The sequence below is a fragment of the Palaemon carinicauda genome, chromosome 27 (genome assembly GCF_036898095.1).
Source record: "Palaemon carinicauda isolate YSFRI2023 chromosome 27, ASM3689809v2, whole genome shotgun sequence".
NCBI classification, from domain to species: Eukaryota; Metazoa; Arthropoda; class Malacostraca; order Decapoda; family Palaemonidae; genus Palaemon; species Palaemon carinicauda.
In genome coordinates, this window is record NC_090751.1 from 92,966,624 (window position 1) to 92,980,271 (window position 13,648).

General features: G+C 32.7%; 1 protein-coding gene across 1 annotated transcript in view; it reads left to right on the plus strand.

Moving 5' to 3' along the window:
* Positions 1-8,891: 8,891 nt before the first annotated feature.
* LOC137620806 (protein turtle-like) overlaps positions 8,892-13,648 on the plus strand; it is a 166,688-nt gene continuing 161,931 nt past the window's right edge. The window contains exon 1 of the mRNA XM_068351255.1: positions 8,892-9,663. The gene's annotated coding sequence lies outside the window, so the exon portion shown is untranslated. The remainder of the gene's footprint in view (positions 9,664-13,648) is intronic.

Here is a 13,648-nt window from a genome sequence, read left to right on the forward strand (position 1 = left end):
TTTCTTCGTGGCCAAGTGGCTTAGTCACTGTCTATACAAGCTTGCCGACCAGGGTTCGATTCCCGGCCGGAGCCAAGCTCTTGTCTTTGTGTGATTTCGCCTGGGGCTCTGATCCCGAGGTCGTTAAGAGAATCCAGACATTAATGTATCAAAAATATATATGGCTTATTTGAATATGAAAAACACGTAAAAATGTGCAAAATTTATCATTAATTGAATGCCAAGTAACAAACTACCAATTAGCTACGATGGTGAAGATGGGTTGATTTCAATTCTAAGTACAAAATACCTGAATTCGACAGATATAAGTACAGAAGAATTGTCATTGACTTTTATCTTTCTTCGTGGCCAAGTGGCTTAGTCACTGTCTATACAAGCTTGCCGACCAGGGTTCGATTCCCCGCCGGAGCCAAGCTCTTGTCTTTGTGTGACTTCGCCTGGGGCTCTGATCCCGAGGTCGTTAAGAGAATCCAGACATTAATGTATCAAAAATATATATGGCTTATTTGAATATGAAAAACACGTAAAAATATGCAAAATTTATCATTAATTGAATGCCAAGTAACAAACTACCAATTAGCTACGATGGTGAAGATGGGTTGATTTCAATTCTAAGTACAAAATACCTGAATTCGACAGATATAAGTACAGAAGAATTTTCATTGACTTTTATCTTTCTTCGTGGCCAAGTGGCTTAGTCACTGTCTATAAAGCTTGCCGACCAGGGTTCGATTCCTGGCCGGAGCCAAGCTCTTGTCTTTGTGTGATTTCGCCTGGGGCTCTGATCCCGAGGTCATTAGGAGAATCCAGACATTAATGTATCAAAAATATATATGGCTTATTTGAATATGAAAAACACGTAAAAATGTCCAAAATTTATCATTAATTGAATGCCAAGTAACAAACTACCAATTAGCTACGATGGTGAAGATGGGTTGATTTCAATTCTAAGTACAAAATACCTGAATTCGACAGATATAAGTACAGAAGAATTGTCATTGACTTTTATCTTTCTTCGTGGCCAAGTGGCTTAGTCACTGTCTATACAAGCTTGCCGACCAGGGTTCGATTCCCGGCCGGAGCCAAGTTCTTGTCTTTGTGTGATTTCGCATGGGGCTCTGATCCCGAGGTCGTTAAGAGAATCCAGACATTAATGTATCAAAAATATATATGGCTTATTTGAATATGAAAAACACGTAAAAATGTGCAAAATTTATCATTAATTGAATGCCAAGTAACAAACTACCAATTAGCTACGATGGTGAAGATGGGTTGATTTCAATTCTAAGTACAAAATACCTGAATTCGACAGATATAATACAGAAGAATTGTCATTGACTTCTATCTTTATTGGTGGCCAAGTGGCTTAGTCACTGTCTATACAAGCTTGCCGACCAGGGTTCGATTCCCGGCCGGAGCCAAGCTCTTGTCTTTGTGTGATTTCGGCTGGGGCTCTGATCCCGAGGTTGTTAAGAGAATCCAGACATTAATGTATCAAAAATATATATGGGTTATTTGAATATGAAAAAGACACGTAAAAATGTGCTAAATTTATCATTAATTGAAGGCCAAGTAACAAACTACCAATTAGCTACGATGGTGAAGATGGGTTGATTTCAATTCTAAGTACAAAATACCTGAATTCGACAGATATAAGTACAGAAGAATTGTCATTGACTTTTATCTTTCTTCGTGGCAAAGTGGCTTAGTCACTGTCTATACAAGCTTGCCGACCAGGGTTCGATTCCCGGCCGGAGCCAAGCTCTTGTCTTTGTGTGATTTCACCTGGGGCTCTGATCCCGAGGTCGTTAAGAGAATCCAGACATTAATGTATCAAAAATATATATGGCTTATTTGAATATGAAAAACACGTAAAAATGTGCAAAATTTATCATTAATTGAATGCCAAGTAACAAACTACCAATTAGCTACGATGGTGAAGATGGGTTGATTTCAATTCTAAGTACAAAATACCTGAATTCGACAGATATAAGTACAGAAGAATTGTCATTGACTTTTATCTTTCTTCGTGGCAAAGTGGCTTAGTCACTGTCTATACAAGCTTGCCGACCAGGGTTCGATTCCCGGCCGGAGCCAAGCTCTTGTCTTTGTGTGATATCCCCTGGGGCTCTGATCCCGAGGTCGTTAAGAGAATCCAGACATTAATGTATCAAAAATATATATGGCTTATTTGAATATGAAAAACACGTAAAAATGTGCAAAATTTATCATTAATTGAATGCCAAGTAACAAACTACCAATTAGCTACGATGGTGAAGATGGGTTGATTTCAATTCTAAGTACAAAATACCTGAATTCGACAGATATAAGTACAGAAGAATTGTCATTGACTTTTATCTTTCTTCGTGGCCAAGTGGCTTAGTCACTGTCTATACAAGCTTGCCGACCAGGGTTCGATTCCCGGCCAGAGCCAAGCTCTTGTGTTTGTGTGATTTCGCCTGGGGCTCTGATCCCGAGGTCGTTAAGAGAATCCAGACATTAATGTATCAAAAATATATATGGCTTATTTGAATAGAAAAAACACTTAAAAATGTGCAAAATCTATCATTAATTGAATGCCATGTAACAAACTACCAATTAGCTACGATGGTGAAGATGGGTTGATTTCAATTCTAAGTACAAAATACCTGAATTCGACAGATATAAGTACAGAAGAATTGTCATTGACTTTTATCTTTCTTCGTGGCCAAGTGGCTTAATCACTGTCTATACAACCTTGCCGACCAGGGTTCGATTCCCGGCCGGAGCCAAGCTCTTGTGTTTGTGTGATTTCGCCTGGGGCTCTGATCCCGAGGTCGTTAAGAGAATCCAGACATTAATGTATCAAAAATATATATGGCTTATTTGAATATGAAAAACACTTAAAAATGTGCAAAATTTATCATTAATTGAATGCCATGTAACAAACTCCCAATTAGCTACGATGGTGAAGATGGGTTGATTTCAATTCTAAGTACAAAATACCTGAATTCGACAGATATAAGTACAAAAGAATTGTCATTGACTTTTATCTTTCTTCGTGGCCAAGTGGCTTAGTCACTGTCTATATAAGCTTGCCGACCAGGGTTCAATTCCCGGCCGGAGCCAAGCTCTTGTCTTTGTGTGATTTTGCCTGGGGCTCTGATCCCGAGGTCGTTAAAATAATCCAGACATTAATGTATCAAAAATATATATGGCTTATTTGAATATGAAAAACACGTAAAAATTTGCAAAATTTATCATTAATTGAATGCCAAATAACAAACTACCAATTAGCTTCGATGGTGAAGATGGGTTGATTTCAATTCTAAGTACAAAATACCTGAATTCGACAGATATAAGTACAGAAGAATTGTCATTGACTTTTATCTTTCTTCGTACCAAGTGGCTTAGTCACTGTCTATACAAGCTTGCCGACCAGTGTTCGATTCCCGGCCGGAGCCAAGCTCTTGTCTTTGTGTGATTTCGCCTGGGGTTCTGATCCCGAGGTCGTTAAGAGAATCCAGACATTAATGTATCAAAAATATATATGGCTTATTTGAATATGAAAAACACGTAAAAATGTCATAAATTTATCATTAATTGAATGCCAAGTAACAAACTACCAATTAGCTACGATGGTGAAGATGGGTTGATTTTAATTTTAAGTACAAAATACCTGAATTCGACAGATATAAGTACAGAAGAATTGTCATTGACTTTTATCTTTCTTCGTGGCCAAGTGGCTTAGTCACTGTCTATACAAGCTTGCCGACCAGGGTTCGATTCCCGGCCGGAGCCAAGCTCTTGTCTTTGTGTGATTTCGCCTGGGGCTCTGATCCCGAGGTCGTTAAGAGAATCCAGACATTAATGTATCAAAAATATATATGGCTTATTTGAATATGAAAAACACGTAAAAATGTGCAAAATTTATCATTAATTGAATGCCAAGTAACAAACTACCAATTAGCTACGATGGTGAAGATGGGTTGATTTCAATTCTAAGTACAAAATACCTGAATTCGACAGATATAAGTACAGAAGAATTGTCATTGACTTTTATCTTTCTTCGTGGCCAAGTGGCTTAGTCACTGTCTATACAAGCTTGCCGACCAGGGTTCGATTCCCCGCCGGAGCCAAGCTCTTGTCTTTGTGTGACTTCGCCTGGGGCTCTGATCCCGAGGTCGTTAAGAGAATCCAGACATTAATGTATCAAAAATATATATGGCTTATTTGAATAGGAAAAACACATAAAAATGTGCAAAATTTATCATTAATTGAATGCCAAGTAACAAACTACCAATTAGCTACGATGGTGAAGATGGGTTGATTTCAAGTCTAAGTACAAAATACCTGAATTCGACAGATATAAGTACAGAAGAATTGTCATTGACTTTTATCTTTCTTCGTGGCCAAGTGGCTTAGTCACTGTCTATACAAGCTTGCCGACCAGGGTTCGATTCCCGGCCGGAGCCAAGCTCTTGTGTTTGTGTGATTTCGCCTGGGGCTCTGATCCCGAGGTCGTTAAGAGAATCCAGACATTGATGTATCAAAAATATATATAGCTTATTTGAATAAGAAAAAAACATGTAAAAATTAGCAAAATTTATCATTAATTGAATGCCAAGTAACAAACTACCAATTAGCTACGATGGTGAAGATGGGTTGATTTCAATTCTAAGTACAAAATACCTGAATTCGACAGATATAAGTACAGAAGAATTGTCATTGGCTTTTATCTTTCTTCGTGGCCAAGTGGCTTAGTTACTGTCTATACAAGCTTGCCGACCAGGGTTCGATTCCCAGCTGGAGCCAAGCTCTTGTGTTTGTGTGATTTCACCTGGGGCTCTGATCCCGAGGTCGTTAAGAGAATCCAGACATTAATGTATCAAAAATATATATGGCTTATTTGGATATATATATATATATATATATATATATATATATATATATATATATATATATATATATAGATACACACACACATATATATGTATACTGTACATATATTATATATATATATATATATATATATATATATATATATATATATATATATATATATATATATATATATATATATATATATATATATATATATATATATATATATATGTATATGTATATATTGTATATATGTATGTATATATATATATATATATATATATATATATATATATATATATATATATATATATGTATATATATATATATATATATATATATATATATATATATATATATATATATATATATATATATATATATATATATATAATAGAAATATAACAATAACAACCGTAAAGTAATAACAATGGCAACAATAATAATAAGGTAATAATAACAATAATAACAACAATAATAACAATAACACCCTCCAAAAAATCAGATATGCATGCCACCAAAATCAATGAATAGAGGAGAGACCTAAGGTACTCACTAGACTAAAAACAAATACAGACTGAATTATCTGACATATAAAACTATTGCCATACCTATCTCAGCAACTAGACATCACAAGGGAACGCAGTAGTTGTCAAACCAAGACATTTGTGATTGATTTTCCATTACTTTGAAGGGGTGGCATTGTTAAAAGTAGAATATAGAACATAGAACTGTTACGATGGATGTTCTTGGAAAAGAGAAATATGGTTTTTGTGTTTTATGCAAGATTAGCCGTGTGAAACGTTATGGGTATTTTGTAGATTTTATTTAACACGTGCTTGAAAAAAAGGTTGATATTGTGAATCATATAAATTTATATATATATATATATATATATATATATATATATATATATATATATATATATATATATATATATATATATATATATATATGCATGTGTATTTGTGTGTGTATATATATATATATATATATATATATATATATATATATATATATATATATATATATATATATATATATGCATGTGTGTTTGTGTGTGTGTGTATATATATATATATATATATATATATATATATATATATATATATATATATATATATATATATATATATATATATATATATATATATGTGTGTATCTATATGATGTATATATTATGTAAAAAATTTTATTATTATTATTATTATTATTATTATTATTTCTTTATTTCAATAACACTCTACAGACGTGGTTTATAATGTGGCTTCCGAGAGAGAGAGAGAGAGAGAGAGAGAGAGAGAGAGAGAGAGAGAGAGAGAGAGAGAGAGAGAGGTAACTTTAGGCATAGCGTCAAAGACTTCGTCCTCGTATTCTCTTTGGAAGATTCTGTTAATCATTAATTACGGTTTAGTGTCCATTTCAACGCCTGTCAGTAACTCGGCTCAAGGGGACACTGGGCACCATGATATTTTAATAAACCTGGTTCTTTTGTTATTTATAAAGGCTCTTTAAATCTATTTCTCAAGCGAAGTTTTATTTTATATTTTTATATTTTTATCATATCCAAATAAAAAAAAAAAATATTAGCATTAATTTTCCACTGGAAATGGTTTATTTTTCATTGTTTCCTTTCCTCACTGGGGTATTTTCCCTGTTGTAGCCACTTGACTTATAGCATCTTGTTTATAAAGCCTTTACAGGTTACTCTTCGTAGTGATGATATTAATTTGATAGAATGTCTTGTAATTGTTGAAAAGTTAAATATTAAAGGGTCCAGAAACTACTTCAATCTGATAAATGCCAGAATTGATAATTCCTGCACATAGGGAAGGGGTTTTTGTATGCCATGACAAAAAACTGTACTAGTCAGGGGCACCCATAATAGGTTGTTCTTTTTTTTTTTTTTTTTTTTTTTTTTTTTTTTTGGAGCGATCAAACAAAAGTCTCCACCATCACTAATCTGCAATGGCCTGCACGGTGATGAAAACTAGCCAAAACCCGAGGTATGATAATGATAATGTTAATGATAATTAGAACAGGGATTATTAATAAGGATAGGTATAGGAATAAGAATAGCAATAGGAATAGGAATAAGAAGTTACAGGAGAGAGACAATAAAAAAGACATATATTCGGAAGGCATTGATAACACACACACACATACAAAGAAACTTAACGTTTGAATTCAGGCTGACAAGGACTCTAGAATAGTAGATTGTTGTTACTTCCTTTTTCATTAGTTGCTTGATATTACACCCCAGCACTATCCTTGTTTCTTCAGTCACCTCTTGGTGTGTGATCTGGGAGGGTGAGAGCGGATAACATCCTTTCCATGAATAATTTTGTCAAAACTTCCTACGTGAGGGTGGGGAATAATATATCGTCTGACAGATGTATTCGACTTTGGAAGGTTAACCCTATTTTTTTTTTCTTACCTTATTTGTGGTCTGCTTAACATATAAAAACTGCTTTATTTCCGCATTCTCAATTCACAAAACTGATTTCTTGGTATGATTTATGTACATAAAGACGTAATTTCATTCTCATAATATTTCTTGTATCATTTACTTATCAACCCATTGCTTATTATTATTATTATTATCATCATCATCATCATCATTATTATTATTATTATTATTATTATTATTATTATTATTATTATTATTATTATTATTATTATTATTATTATTATTATTGTTGTTGTTCATATTGTTATTGTTACTGTTATTGTTCTTGTTATTCTTGTTATTCTTGTTATATTGCTAATGTTATTAATATCATTAATAATATTAATATTACTATTCCTAATATTATTAATATTAATATCATTATTAATATTATTAATATTAATAATGATATTAGTAATATTATTATTATTATTTTTATTATTATTATTATTATTATTATCATTATTTTTATTATTATTATAGCTTGCTAAGGAATTTAGTAGTCTACCGAACCATTTATATCTGTTTTTCTGTTCGTCTCCTGAATCATATTATTTCCATCATGTTTTCTCTCTCTCTCTCTCTCTCTCTCTCTCTCTCTCTCTCTCTCTCTCTCTCTCTCTCTCTCTCTCTCTCTCTCTCTCCAATTTATATTAACCCATTATAAGATATGTTTTATTGTTTTCAGTGCAAGCCAAAAATACTACAATATTTCTCACATCTCAATAATGAATAATAATTGGAGCGTGGAAATTAGTTAAGAATTATTCTTATAAAAATGTTAATATATATGAAAACATAAATCAATAAATATCAAATTAGTATAACACAAACGAAAACACTATTCGTGTAGAAAGTTATCAAATTATCTTTTTAATTTCATGTCTTCCAAAGTACTGAATAAGAATTAGTGAGTGGAAATGAATACTGAATTAATGTTGTGAAAACTTTAATATATATGGAAACATTAATCATTTAACTTTAATTTGGTATAACACAAACGAAAACATCATTCGTATAGAAAGATATCAAATATTTATGTCTTGCAAAGTAAAGATTGATTCATTATTCATTGCCACGCTTGAATTCTTATTTGGTATTTTGCAAGACATGAAAAGAAAAAAAAGAACATATGATCACTTTCTATATGAAAGATGTTTTTGTAGGTGTTATACCAAATCAAAACTTATTGATTAATGTGGTTGTGTGTGTGTGTGTATATAAGTCAGCGTATTTCTGTAGATTTTACAAAGAGCTTTCGTCCATCATGTGTGGACTTGGTCACTAAAATGTGATTTTAACAGCCTGCTTTTCCTAAAACGGTTGTAGCGTAGCTAATAATAATAATAATAATAATAATAATAATAATAATAATAATAATAATAATAATAATAATAATAATAATAATAACAGTCGGAAATACTGCACAACTCAACAGTACGGAATTCTATGCGGCTACAATTATAACACTGCGTTTACAGACTGTGATAACTGGTGGAGGTCTGGAGGAGGTGGCATAAGGCTGCCAGGCAGCAGGTGGCGGCAGCGCTGCTCACCTCAGTGTACAGTGAGACGTCTGGATGCAAGGGCGTGAGAGTTTTCGCTTCTGTCCGTGCATTTGTTTCGGCTCGAGAAACTTTGATACCGAATTGTCTCGTCGAAATTCTCTTGACAGGAATCGTTTTTGGGACTACATTCCAGAATATCTGCAGTCCATTGATGATTGTTTTAAAATTGATGCGTTTATCACTCTAGTCTCGCGTATGTGAAATATTGACGGTTGATTGTGAAGCGAATGGTACCTATCTCATTGTTGTTTGTGTCATGTGATTGGTTCGTGAATTTTCATATTTATATTTTTTCTCGTAATTATTGCGTGCTCAGATATTCACTAAGCAAGTAGAAGGGCTTAAAGAAACAGGGTCTTGTGTTTAGTGTACTTGTTTTAAAATGGATAAGATGCCTATGATTGTTGATAAAAGAAATGTAGATTCAGAGAGTGAAATGATGTGCCGTAGGGTGGTACTTCTCTTATAAAGTTGAATTGGTGTGTGTATGTGTATGGCCAGTGACTTGAGGAGGAGAAGGATGCCTAAAAATGTTTGACGTCTTGCACAACCCTTCTAAAGATCCAACATCAAGGTGGTTCTCGACCGTCTGCAGCACCCGGAGAACTACAATTAGGCCATGGCTGCTGTAGGAGGACGCCCTGCAAATGCAATGGTCGTCGTGCACGCCCCTGTGTGCATCCTGGCCTTAAGACCACAGGAAGAGAGAGAAATGCAAGAGATTCCTCTTCGACCGTACTTGGGAGCCAAGAGCAACGGCTCACGAGGGCAAGGAATGCCTCTGTAAGTGTACGTCAAACCTCTTTTCTAGGTCTACTTGAATGTTTCTCTCTATCAACAGTTTTGTTCGTGTTAATGGAAAGGTAGAACATGGCATTTTGACCATGCACACTCATATATTAAGTTGTTCATTCTATAACGTGAATGTGCTTAATATAATAATAATATTATGACTAGTAGTCTTAATAAAGTTAATCTGATAGATTATCCGTACTGTATCTACGTACAGTGGAAGACTTCAAAAGTTTATTTAGAGAGAACAAAGTTACTTACCCAGTATTCTTCATTTTCATAACACGAATGATTAACTAAGTTATATTAGCTATAGCTTCAAACTCATTTTCAATTGGTATTAAATGGTAGTAACTATTAATTCATGTCATTGAAATTTAATTGTTATACGTCTATTTGGAAACTTAGAATTTTGAATAAAAAACTGTAGATAACCCATGTACAAACTTGAACTAACGAGTGTATAAGTTTCGAAAGACCTGGTGCCAGGTCTATGGGAAATTCGTATGAAATATGAATGGCACCGGCAAATACAAATATTTATATTAAACAACAAAACTGTTTGTCATTGAAACATTTCACTGATTGGCATGCTTCTGTTGCCTTGTGATTTCTGTTAAGAAAGCGTGTATTAAAGCTATTTTTTTTTTTGCAATTGATGATATTATACAAATAGTGGCAAAATGCAAGAAAGTCAGTTTGAAAATTATTCCACACACACACATACACACACACACACACACACACACACACACACACATATATATATATATATATATATATATATATATATATATATATATATATATATATATATATACCTATATATATATATATATATATATATATATATATATATATATATATATATATATATATATATATATATATAAATATATATATATGTATATATATACCTATATATATATATATATATATATATATATATATATATATATATATATATATATATATATATATATATATATATATATATATATATATATATATACATACACTATAGTCATCAACCATTTATAGTTCACTGCAGAGTAATGACCCCAGATATTTCCTTCCACTTGCGTCTGTTTATGGACTCTATGCTAGTCAACACCCACATACTTTCTTAGTTCGCAAATCCATCGCCTTCTCTAGCTTCTTATGTAATTTCTAATGACCATTCTGATATATATATATATATATATATATATATATATATATATATATATATATATATATATATATATATATATAGATATAGATATATATATATATATATATATATATATATATATATATATATATATATATATATATATATATATATATAGAGGATTTGAAATTGTAGTCTGACGAATTATCCTCGCTAGAATAGGGCTTTTATAAAGCCGGAGATGCAAGCGAGCTTACTTTTAGAGAAACCGTCCACAAGAAGGAAGCATTTGTGTTTACTGTAATGTACGGAAACAATTACTGAATGTCACCCTCCCTCTCCCCTCTCATAATACTATTCCTACTTGTTTGCATTGTCTCAAAATGAAAATTTTAGTATTTATTACCACGAGTGTTAGCAATAGTATACATACATACGCAGTGCTTTTGTTTAATTTGTTTTTGTCTCATAGTTCTGTTTGTGATTGTAGAACGTCTTGAAACTTCTGAATAGAATCCCTTTGTTTATAATCATAGGTGGTCATGTTTCCTCTCAATAGAAGCAACGTATCTACTGTAGTTGTTATATACTAACAAAAAGGCAAGGTGAATATCACTGACATTATTCAACAAGATAACGAGCTTATATACAAACAGTTGAGGGCAACAATGACACAAAATTTCTATGTGAAATGTGCAATGGCAAGGTTAAATAGGTTTTTCTATTATCAGTGCGAGACAGATCGAGAGATAAAAAAAAAAAAAAACAATAATGCATTCCAGTGTATGAGCGTGTATGAAATACACAAGCTCTACTGTATATACTCCTGAATGGTTCTCGACTGTTTTAAAGGATCGTAATCTGAATATTTCAGAAATAGTGTTAACATAATTAGCGATGAGTCTTATTGCAGTAGATTAACTGTCATTTGTGTATCTATAGTTAATATGTGTGTATAAATAATCTATTTATCATATATATTATATATTGTAAAGAAGATAAATTGGAAGTATTATCTTTTTTTTTCTTTCTTTCTTTTTTTTCTTTTTTTTCGTAATTGTAATTTTCAAGAACTTGGGTTTTGTGTTAAAAATTCAGGTCTGAGTTTCCTTAATGAGAATTTAGGCGCTACAGAAAGTCAATGTGTTTCTGCAGTGTTTTTATTATTGTATTGGTTTTCCTTTCTTTCAACCTCAAAAAAGCAAAGTAATTATTTTAGTGGTTGCTTTATAATTCTATTTTCCCTACCCTTCTCTCTTTTCTCTTTTACATGATACTAGGTTGCTGATCTCTCTCTCTCTCTCTCTCTCTCTCTCTCTCTCTCTCTCTCTCTCTCTCTCTCTCTCTCTCTCTCTCTCTCCAAATTTCTTTTTATCTTTGCCAACTTTGTTGCGAAAGTTATCTTTTAATAGGTCTGTGTTTATTTATTTATGTTTTTTGTGATTCGCATAATCCAAAAAAGTATTGATCCGAATTTCATGAAATTTGGTGGGATGATTGACCATAATCCAATTTGACTAGATTTTGGAAGTGATTGGGTCAAAGGTCAAGGACACGAAAATGTCAAAAACGTCTGTGTCGTGGTAAATTTTTATCCGATTTGCATAAAACTATAGTCAATTCTTTTTATTGAGGCAGATTTGCACCGACTCGCAACGGTGCCCTTGTAGCTCTGAAAAGTTTCCTGATCGCTGATTGGTTGAACAAGATAATTCTAACCAATCAGATAACAGGAAACTTTTCCGAGCTAAAAGGGCACTGCTGTGAGTCGGTGCAAATGCACCTCATTAAAAATAAAATTGAGTATAGTGCCAAAATGCGTATAATCCAATTGCCTATCTTGCGATGTACAACAGGATATAAGCGCTCTGCCGAGGGGCCGTTCTTGTCTCGTTTGTTTTACTATTGCGAAGAAGAAAAGTTCCAGTTTAGGGAATTGGCTTCAGGCTTTGTTATTCCCTCCCATGATTTATTAGTTTTACAGGAAAGTCCAGACTTTAGGGCGTGCATATACAAGTACACTTTCTATTTTATCGCAGTGTTACATATAACCATGACAGATGAAAAAGTTCATAGTAACAATGTGTAAATTACAGATTTTTTAAGATTTCATAGCAGAATTTATGAGGTGCCTGGTCAATTATGATTATATGATCTCATTGTGGGAGTCAGTTACTAATGGAGGATACCGTTCGTCTTCAGTAGGAAACTAGACCTTTAGATATTAAGCTGCTTTTCAAGAGTTTTGTAAAACTACTTTGCTTTGACAGGAACCCTTACAATTTGTGGATACATTATTATTAGTATTATCATTATTTTTTTTTTTTTTTTTTTTACGGACGATATAAAAGGCATCATAATTTTAGTATTCCGTGTTACTTTTCAAAACATTCTCCAGTTTCCTCATGAAAGCCTTTATAACTCCAGTCTTTCGGATTTCCAGGGGCTGCTTTATTTGAAAGCTCTAGAATCTACAGCAGACATACATCTTGGCTACAAGAACTTGAAACCACCTTTAACTATTCTCGTGTCTACACGATTCGTTGGCTGCACGATGGGTTGTATTTCTCTTGGATATTTTAAACGTCAGGTTCTGGTAACTTAATGGGTTATTGCAATTATCATAAACTCTACTCTAGCACTAGTAGGCAACCTGTGTAATTTAATTAGTATAGTTGTAATCCTTTATTATGTTTTATATTCTCTTAAATTGCACTTTGGATACATTGTAATCGGTAAAGTTCTAGTAATTAATGGTGACAATAACACAGTATATTGGAAATATTCATCCAAATACTTCTTTTAAAAAAATGTCTCTAAGGT